The sequence below is a fragment of the Haemorhous mexicanus genome, chromosome 26, assembly GCF_027477595.1.
Source record: "Haemorhous mexicanus isolate bHaeMex1 chromosome 26, bHaeMex1.pri, whole genome shotgun sequence".
Lineage (NCBI taxonomy): Eukaryota > Metazoa > Chordata > Aves > Passeriformes > Fringillidae > Haemorhous > Haemorhous mexicanus.
In genome coordinates, this window is record NC_082366.1 from 1,406,638 (window position 1) to 1,416,892 (window position 10,255).

Below are 10,255 nucleotides of genomic sequence, written 5' to 3' on the forward strand. Positions count from 1 at the left end.
GCATGCACCCCTCCCTTCTCCTCCTTCCCTTTTCTGGGATGCACTTGGGCATCTTCTCTTTCGTTTTCTGGGATGCACCCCCATCTGCTTCCCCTTTTCTGTGGGATTTACTCACATCTCCTCCTTTTGGGGGATACCCTCATCTCCTCATCTTTTTTTTTTAATGGGACACACTCACCCAGCTCCTCTTTTTTCCAGGACACACCCACACAAACCCTTCTCCTTCTGAGGGATGCACAGCTCTTTTTGTCCTGGATCTACCCACACATCTGCCCCTCCAGCTTTTTTCTGGGATGCACTCATGCATCCCCTCCTCCTCTTTTGCAGGATGCACTCCCCACCTCCTCCTTTCTCTGGGATGCACCCCTACCTCCTCCTCCTTTTTTTTTTGCAGGATACACCCATATAGGTCCTGCTTTTGTGGGATGGACTCACAGATCTCTTTTTTTTTCAGGATGCACTCAAGCATCTCTTTTTTTTTCCCTACCCCCCAACCTCATCCTTTGCAAGGACCAGCTGCTCCCAGGCCCATTCCCTGCACTTCCTCAAGGATTCCAACAGCTCAACCTGCCCCAAAGGTGGGGCCACACGCAGCCAAAAACCCCCAGTGAGGATGTTGATGGCAAAATCAGCAGGGAGGGGGTTTGGGGCAGGGAGCAGAGCCATTCCCCAGGCTGCCTTTCCCTGCAGCCTGGGAAACGCTTCCCAGAGCAACCCCACCCCGGGAGCCCTAATCTGATGGCAGGTTTTCAATGGAGCAGCCAGGATGGGGAGGGAGAGAGGCTGAAGAGGGGGGAAAGAAAGCAAGGAAATGCCTCTGAGGTGAGGAGGTTTTTTTCTCTGGCCCTGTTTTGTTTGGTTTTGTTCTGTTCTGTTCGCCTGCCTCCAGCGCTGCCATTTTCCGGAAGCCGGAGCGCTGGCAGAAAAATGGGAAGTTTCTCTTTGTTTAATTTTAGCCGTGGCAGCCTCTGCTCTGAGGGACCCAGCAGAGCTCCCCCAGCTGCTCTGGGAACGGATGTGAGCCAGGAGGAGGGAGCAGCAGCAGGGAATGAGGCAGGAATTGGGGATTTCACACCAGACACTGCCGGGCTGAAGCACTCTCGGTGCCAGGGGCGTGTGAGACTGGGGAGGCTTTGGGATCAACTCCCTGGGGGACACTGCATCCATCACTCCAGTTCCTGGGGCTTTTTCCTGCTCCCTTTCTCCATGCTTGACCTGTGCAGGTGTTTTTAGGTGGATAACTTGAGCACCTTCCCCCACCACACCAACAAAACGAGGGATGCTGCACCCAGCACAGTCCCTGGTTGGACTTCCAACCAAACCCACTCTTGGACTTATCCCAGATCCATAACTTAGGGTGGAAAAGACCCTTGGGATCACAGCTCCCAGCAGCAGTGCCCATAAAACACCTCCTGCCCTGCTCCTCTCCCATTGTTCAACTTCAAAAAAGCCTTTTTCTCCGTGTTCCTAAGGACAAAGGAGGCCACACACCACGCTGGCCCTGCCCCCCCAAAACCACCTGGAACACTTTATGGGGATGACCTAAAGCCCTTGATCCAGGCAGAGTGGCCAGGCAGGGCAGGAGAAGGGCAGCAGCTGGATTTACCCCCAGAGAGAGGGAAGCACGGGATGAGCTGAGCCAGGCAGCCCCAGGAGCCCAGAGCAGAGCCAGGAGTCTCTGCTGGGTCAAGATTTTCTGGAGTCAGCTAGAAAATATCTGGTTTGGCTCCTCCCTGGCAGTGATTTCCTCTCTCAAAAATGATGGGATGGTCCCCAGGGCGACCCTCCCATGAGGCAGGAGAGGAAGCAACTCCAGAGAATGAGCAGTGAAAAGGAAAGGGCTTTCACAACATCATTATTATTAAAGTTTTCCCCATCACCTAACAGGACTGCAAGCCAGATGTGCATCACCACCCCTCCAATCTACACAAAAGCAGCCAGATGATGAAAAAGATGAAAAATCACCCAGTCCCAGAATGGTTTGGGTTAGAAGGGACCTTAAAGCCCATCCCATCCACCCCTGCCATTCCAGGGACACCTCCCACCATCCCAGGTGGCTCCAAGCCCCAATGTCCAGCCTGGCCTTGGGCACTCTCAGGGATCCAGGGGCAGCCACAGCTGCTCTGGGAAAACTGTGCCAGCACCTCACAGGGAAGAATTCCTTCCTGATATCCCATCTAAATCAACTCTCTTTCATTTTGAAGAAACACCAGAGCAATTACAGAACAAGTATGTCTCCTTCCACCTCTGTATTTTCACCTACAGAGGTTTGAGGCTACCAATTTATCCTCCCAAACTGAAAGAAATTGGGTAATTAGGCAGGAATTGGGGAAGTCCCTGCCCATTGGAAGGGGGTGGAATGGGATGAGCTTGAAGGTCCCTTCCAGCCCAAACCAGGCTGGGATTCTGTGGTGATCCTGCAAACAGGAGATGGGATGTGCCATCTTCCCACAGCTGGCTTTGACACAAGCTCTCTCCTGGGTGGAGCAGGACAAAGCAGGAACTCTTCTCTAGGCCCAGGAGCTGGGGAATGAGGGAGAGCATGACTCTGCCTCTGATCTGCCAGCTGGGACTGGGACTGGGACTGGGACTGGGACTGGGAATGGGAGCAGCTGCCTCCTGGCACTGAAAATAACCCCCTGCACAAATCCACACGGAACCAGGAGGTTAAAAATAGAAATTTCCCATGGGCTCAAGGGGTGGAGGGGCACAGCCTGGCCACCAAAGATTGGGATTAAAGCCAGGAAATGCTGCTGGTGGCACACTGATTCCTCCCAAAAACATGCAACCCAGCCAAAATGCCAACTTCCAAGCAGAGGGGCGAAAATCCAATCCAGGGGCACAAGTTTTATGGTGTATGTAAATTTTGGTTTTATGGAAGTTTTATGGTCTGCTCTTTGATCCATGAAAAACTGATTTTTCCCTGGGAAACACCTGGACCTGTAGCCCCCCTGAGGCAGCCAAGGGATTCCACGTGCATTCCTGCATTCCCTGCTGCTGTGAGCCACCCCACACATCCCCATCCAGCCTCCCACCCTTTTCTTTAGGAGCTCACAGGAACACAAACACACAGAAATCACTCCAAGGACCACCAGGAGAAATTAAGGAGCCCAGGCTGCAAGGAGGAGCACAAAGAGGGGGGAGAAGCCACAGGTATCCTGAAAAATTATCCTTCAGTGTGGATGGTTGTGGTGTTGCTGGAACTGGGGCATCACTTGAGCACTAAAAACCAGCTCTGAGCTGCTGGGAGCAAGTCTTGTGTTTGGGAAGCAGAGGCACTTGTCAGCACATGCACGTGCCAAAGCTGCAGGTCCTGCAAGAGCCTTCTCCTTTTCCCCCTTCCCCAAACCCCAAACATTATTGATGGCCACAGAGGCAGCTGGGGCTGCAAATCCTTCTGAATGCAGCAAACCCTGCAGCCTCTTAATTAATTACCAGCAAAGCTGCCCTGGTGTCCCCACAGGCTGGTGACAGCAGCCCTTCAGCTGCTCTAGGGACAGGGCTCAGCCCCACCACCTCCACCAGGAGCAGCCCAGGGTTTCTCCTGCCCCTTCTCTGCTTCCCAGCTCCATCAGAGGGATCTTCCCTGTGCCAGCACCAGCACAGCCACGTGCTCCTGCCCCGGCCAAGGCTGGCACAGCACTGCCAAGGCCCCCAGACAATGCCAGGCCTGTGCCCAAGCCCTGGGCAGGGTTAATGCTGGCCAGGAGGGAGCCCAGGGCAGCAGCTCCTGCTGAGGGAAGCCATGGAGGATACATTCTGTGCTTTTAAACCTCGCCCTGCAAATCTTGGGGGGCGGCTTGGATGGGTCCTGAGCTGGTGCTGGCAGTGGAGAAGGCTCCTGCATCCTGGCAGGGCACTGTCCAGAGGGCAGGGAGCCCCAGCAGCACCCACACCCTGCTCCCCATGAACACCCTGCAGCAGCCATCAGAGAGCCCCAGGATGTTTGGGTTGGAAGGGACCTCAAAGCTCATCCCATTCCACCCCCTACCACGGGCAGGGCCACCTTCCACTGTCCCAGGCTGCTCCAAGCCCATCCAGCCTGGCCTTGGGCACTGCCAGGGATCCAGAGGCAGCCACATCTTCTCTAAAAACTGTGCCAGCACCTCACAGGGAACAATTCCTTCCGAATCTCCCATCCATCCCTGCCCTCTGGCAGTGGGAGCCATTCCCTGGGTCCTGTCCCTCCATGCCTTGTCCCCAGTCCCTCTCCAGCTCTCCTGGAGCCCCTTCAGGCCCTGCAAGGAGCTCTGAGCTCTCCCTGGAGCTTCTCCTCTCCAGGTGAGCACGCCCAGCTCTCCCAGCCTGGCTCCAGAGCAGAGATATCCCAGTTGCTAAGATATTCCAGTAAATAAGATATCCCAGTTAATAAGCAGAAACACATTTCCCAGTGGGTTGATCCCTTGTTTCAAAGCTGACTCATCACTGGTCACTGGGGAAGTCAACATTTGGCTACAAAACTTTCCTGGGTGTTGCCATCCCCTGCTCCCTGTGACAGGGACAGCACCCAAGGGAGCTGCTGGAGCTGTGCCAGAGGGGGTTTAGGTTGGATTTTAGGAAAAGGTTCTTCCTCCAGAGGGGGCTGGGCACTGCCCAGGCTCTCCAGGGAATGGGCACAGCCCCAGGCTGCCAGAGCTCCAGGAGGGTTTGGACAATGCTGCCAGGGATGGACAGGGTGGGATTGTTGGGGGGGTCTGTGCAGGGCCAGGGGTTGGACTGGACAATCCCTGTGGGTTTCTCCCAGCTCAGGAAATTCCATGGTTCTATAAAAACCCATCCTACTCCTCAGCACCTCATGCCCACAAAGCTCAGGTGCTTTCGGAGGGATTTGGGGCAGGAAAGAAGAGGCAGGTGCCAAACCCGAGGTGAGGGCATTTGCATTCCCTCCTGTGCCAGCTGCCAGCAGAAATCCACCCAGGGAGCCAGGAGGGGACACCGCCCTCAGACCCCCTGGAAACACGGAGACTGAGGAGGATGAAACTTCCCCTGCACAGACAGCTCCGGCCACAAAAAGCCTCTTGCCAGATTTAAATGCTTTTCCCATTAAAAAAAAAAAAACAACAAAAACACACACAGTGTCTAAACCACCTCCTTACCATCCACACAAGCTCTTGAGAGCAACCCCACCAGGCTAAAATAAATATTTTAGCTTGGCAAATAGTTTTCCTCTCATTAAAAGGCAAACATAATTAGGATGTCGAGCGCCGGCTGCAATCGCTCCACACTGCTCCGGCTCTGGTTGATTAAAAGTAACCAAGCTGCTATTTTTGAAAAGCACATTCCCCTCCACAGCCTGAACGGGGTTATTTTGGACATACAGAGCCATGGAAAGCTGGCATCTCTGCCTGCAAAATTCCCCAGCCAGGAGGGGATACGCTCAGCAGGTCCGTGGGATGAGGGGGTCGAGAGAAAAGTGGGAATTCTTTTGCTGTGAGTGACCAGGGGGGTGAAACTCGCTGTGGGAAGAACATGGACACCCTGGAAAGCTGAGGGAATCATGGATGGTTTGGGTTGGAAGGGACCTCATGGGCAGGGACACCTTCCAGCAGGGCTGCTCCAAGCCCCATCTGACACTTCAGGGATGGGGCAGCCCCAGCTCGTCAGGGCGAGCTGCTCCAGAGAAAAGGAGGAAAGAAGGAAACAGCAGAAGAGGAGAGCAGAGCTGCCACCAGAGCTGCTGTCCCCTCTGCAGGGTCTGGTACCAACACAGCTGTGCAGGAGCAACAGCCAGGAGGAGATGTGAACATTCCAGGGAGCCTGGAATTATTTAGGCTGGAAAAGGTCTCTGAAAGCTTCAAGCCCAAGCATTAACCCAAGTGCCAAACCCACCCCTGACCCCTGTCAGACCTACAAGCCACCCCAGGAGGATGTTATTCTCATTACCAAGAATTTTTTTCTACTTTAAGGCAAATTTAAGCATCTGGCTGGTGCAGCCAGGCAGGAGGAAACCAAGGATGGATCCTTATTCCAGAGCCTCAGCATCCAGACAGAGCTGGCAACACCACACAGCCCCCACTCCAACTCCTACCCAAGCTGCTGCTCCACTCAGCATTATTAACTTGTAATGTACATATTAATTAACAGCGAAAAGTTAATCATTGCAAATCTCAGGGAGCATCAGCCAGCGAGGACAGGCTGGAGAGGGGAGGAAGGCAGTGATGGGCATCCCGGAGCTGGGAATTTGCATCCACCTGATCCCACATCCCACAGCTCCTCTGGATTTGGGGGCTTTGACGCCACGTGGTTTAATTTGAGCACAGAACAACCTCACAGTCCACACTGTCCCAAAGTTACACCGAGCCTAAGCAACACCCACTTCCTCCTGAGCAGCCAGAGATCCCAGGAATCGGCGCTCCCGGGAGCCCGAGGCTGCAGCACCCCGCACACCCGCACAACTCCACCTCTCCCACCCGGCACCGGCCAGGCAGCAACAGCTGGAAAACCGAGCCCGGGCAGCACCCCCGGCTCCCGCAGCACCCCCGGCTCCCGCAGCACCCCCGGCTCCCGCAGCACCCCCGGCTCCCGCAGCACCCCCGGGCAGCCAGCGGGGAGCAGAGAGGGCAGCGAGCCCTGGGCGAGCAGGGACAGCCCTCCTGGGAAAGGCAGGCCAGGCACAGCCGCTGGAATGCGGCTCGGAGCAGCCCCGAGCTCCCCGGAGCGTCCCGGCGGATGAGGAACGGGAGCGCTGGCTGCGGGACACGTCCGGTGACAGCGGCAGGGTGACAGCCCGGGCAGCCGTGCCCACCGTGCCCTCCCACTCGTGGCAGTGCCAGCGGGAGCCGGGGGACAACGGGGGTGCAGCTCCACGGCACCCCCGGCACAGGAGCGGGGACATGGAGCCACGAGTGTCGCGGCCACACTTACAGCCTGACACGGCACATGGCAGCGGGGACACAGCGCGGGGACACGAACACCGAGCACGAAACGCGGCCACACGCACAGGGGACACGCTGCACACACGGGGACACAGACACACAGAGTCACAGGGACACAGACAAACACACGGGGACACACAGGGACACAGTCACAGGAACAGAGTCACACACGCAGGGGACATGCGGCACCCACAGTCACCCAGGACACACAACACAGTCACACACTCAGACACCAACAGGACACACACACAGAGTGACAGCCCCACGGAGGACACTCAGAGTGCCACACACACAGAGTGACAGCCCCACGGAGGACACTCAGAGTGTCACACACACAGTGACAGCCCCACGGAGGACACTCAGAGTGTCACACACACACAGTGACAGCCCCACGGAGGACACTCAGAGTGTCACACACACAGAGTGACAGCCCCACGGAGGGCACTCAGAGTGTCACACACACACAGTGACAGCCCCACGGAGGGCACTGAGAGTGCCACACACACAGAGTGACAGCCCCACGGAGGACACTCAGAGTGTCACACACACACAGTGACAGCCCCACGGAGGGCACTCAGAGTGCCACACACACAGAGTGACAGCCCCACGGAGGGCACTTAGACTGCCACACACACAGAGTGACAGCCCCACGGAGGACACTCAGAGTGTCACACACACACAGTGACAGCCCCACGGAGGACACTCAGAGTGTCACACACACACAGTGACAGCCCCACGGAGGACACTCAGAGTGTCACACACACAGAGTGACAGCCCCACGGAGGGCACTTAGACTGCCACACACACAGAGTGACAGCCCCACGGAGGACACTCAGAGTGTCACACACACAGTGTCACCCTGCCACATGCGGACACGCGACACTTGTACACAGTCTCACACACACACACACTTTACACACGGCCACAAGCACACTCCCGGTGTCACTCCCGGTGTCACTCACGGTGTCACACACACACAAGCACTCGCGCTCTCGCTCTCCCCGGCCGCCTCCCCGCGCTCCGCCGCCGCCTCAGCCCCGACCCTCCGCCACCGCTACCGCCGTCCTCCCGCCGCCGCCGCCGCCACCACAAACTTTTCCCCGGCGGCCCCGGGAGCCCGCGGGGAGCCGCTCCCGCCGCCGGCAGCCCCCGGGCTCGCCCCGCTCCCGGCTCTCACCTGCGCCCGCTCCGGCTCCGACCCCGGCCCCGCCGGCCCCGGCCCCGCTGCGCTCCGGGCGCGCCTCCGCCGGCACGGGCCGCGCGCGCCCGCCCGCGTGACGTCACGGGGCGTGGCCGGGGCGTGGCCCCGCCGGAGGGCGGAACCGGGAGGGGTGGGGAGGGGAATGGGGGGGGGAGATGCTCGTGTAAAACACGTGGGGGGGGGAGAAGGACGGGAAAACCGGGAAGGGGGAATGGGAATGGGTCCTTGTGCAGGGAGGGGGTGCGAGCCGCGCCCGCCCAGCCCGGTGTGAGCGCGGGCACACTCGCGGCGGGCACACTCCTGGTGGTCACACTCAAACCTTGGGGGAAATGAGGGTTTATCTCCTCCCGCCCCCCATTCTCCTCCAACCCCCCCGCTCCTTTTTTTTGGCCGTTTTCGTCCACCTGCGAAATCCTGGTAAAGCAGAAATCCCCCCGCCCCTGTTGCTCTCCCAGGGTGGGGAAGGCAGGAGAAACGCGGAGGAAAACACTGAACTTGTCTCTCGCGTTAAGCACGATCGAAAAGTGGGTTCCAAGCTTCCCACAGCCCCCAGCGCTGGGAAAAGGAGGTTGTGCTCCCTAAAAATCCCATAGGCAGAGGGAGCATCCCCCCTGGGGTTGTGCTGCCTGGCTGGCATGCAGGGTTAGGAAATGGGCTACCAGGAGCATCAACCCCGCAGGACAGGCATGGATACGACGTGCACCCAGGGACGGTGGCCACCAACAGCACCACGGTGGCCATCTCCCTTTGGAACACCCTTTGGAAAAGCAGCTGAGCGGGAAATACCGGAGCAGATGGGTCTGGGCTGCTCGAGCCACTGCTCTTCCCACCCCCTCCTTGTTTTTTCCTGGGTTTAATCGGGATCTGATGATTAAATTTCCTCTTCCTGGTGCTGGCTCCTCCTGCGCCCAGCACGGCAGAAGGAGATGGAGTTTTGGCCGGGCAGGGACAAAAGCGGGGTGGCAAAGGGGTGGCTGTGAGTCCTTGTGTGGCCAGACCCCATCCCGGGGGTCAGCTGGGACTTCCCAGCCTCATCCCAGCCTTTTCCTGGCTCCCCAGAAGGAGCCACACAGAACCACTTCAAAGCACCCTTGGGAGCTCTTTTCTGCAGTGTGATTTTGGCAGTTTTGGGGTTTCTCCAGGGGGAGCTCCCTGTAGCTGGGTAACCTGTGTCTCTAACTGCAACAGGGCACTTCCATCCTGGTTTGCCAGTGGAAGACACTGGGATGGCACCTGGGATGAAGCTGGGCTGGGTGCTGCCCCCATCTGTGCCTTGGCACTGAGCCTGGGGTGCTCCTGTCCCTCTGCTCCTGCAAAACTCTCATTAAAATCAGCATTTGAGTTGTTGGTTTATTCCTCTTTTCCATCTCTGGTGTGATTCCCCATCTTTTGGATACTGGAAAGTCCAAATTTATTCCTGTCTCGGGCTGGCACCTTGAGTGGCTTTGGGGACAAAAGTGTCTTTTCCAATGGGCAGGAGGAAGTGTATGAGAATCTGCAGTTCCCAAGCATCCCTTGGGAAAAAAAAACACATCTCCAGGTGCCAAAACTGTGCTTGAGCTCCATTAAAAATCAGCAATTTGTGGGTGACAGCAGTTGCTCATCCTGGGAGCAGCTTTCCCAGCCCTCAGGATGTGCCTTGGGCACATTGCTGGTGAGCCTGGGATGGAGGGATGAGAATTCCAGCTGCACCCATCCCTCTCTGATTCCTGAGAGGTTTGCAGTGCCCAGGAGCAGCTCAGAGCAAGGCAGCAATGCCAGGGAGCAATCAGCCCTGGACAGAATGCCCTGGGGAGGCCAGGCTTTTCTGTGGTGCTGGATTCCACCTTGCAGGAATTCCATGGTGAAGTTCATTTCTCCGTGCATTCCCCTCTGTTGTGTTTCTCAGGCACAAATCTGGGTGGAAATTGTTGGCCTGACAGTTCCTGGGAGCAGGGCTGCTCCGGGATGACATTCCCCTGGGTCAGGTGTGTGAGTGTAGCCAGCTTTTTTTGGGGAAGAGAGCAGCTCCTTTCTGCTCTGCTGCTGCCTTGGGAATTGTGGACAGGAGCTGGACATCCAGCCCTGGCTCTGCTGAGCCCCAGCCTCAACAGCACCAATCCCCTCCCCAGGGCTGCAGCTCGGATCCTCCTCAGCAGGGGGACCACGGAATCCCAGAGGCATGGAATGGTTTGGAGCC

The 10,255-nt window shown here is 57.4% G+C and overlaps 1 protein-coding gene across 1 annotated transcript in view; it reads right to left on the minus strand.

Moving 5' to 3' along the window:
• The window catches only part of SH3BP4 (SH3 domain binding protein 4), a 35,019-nt gene extending 26,870 nt beyond the window's left edge, over window positions 1-8,149 (minus strand). Inside the window, exon 1 of the mRNA XM_059868365.1 lies at window positions 8,053-8,149. The gene's annotated coding sequence lies outside the window, so the exon portion shown is untranslated. The remainder of the gene's footprint in view (window positions 1-8,052) is intronic.
• Window positions 8,150-10,255: the final 2,106 nt, after the last annotated feature.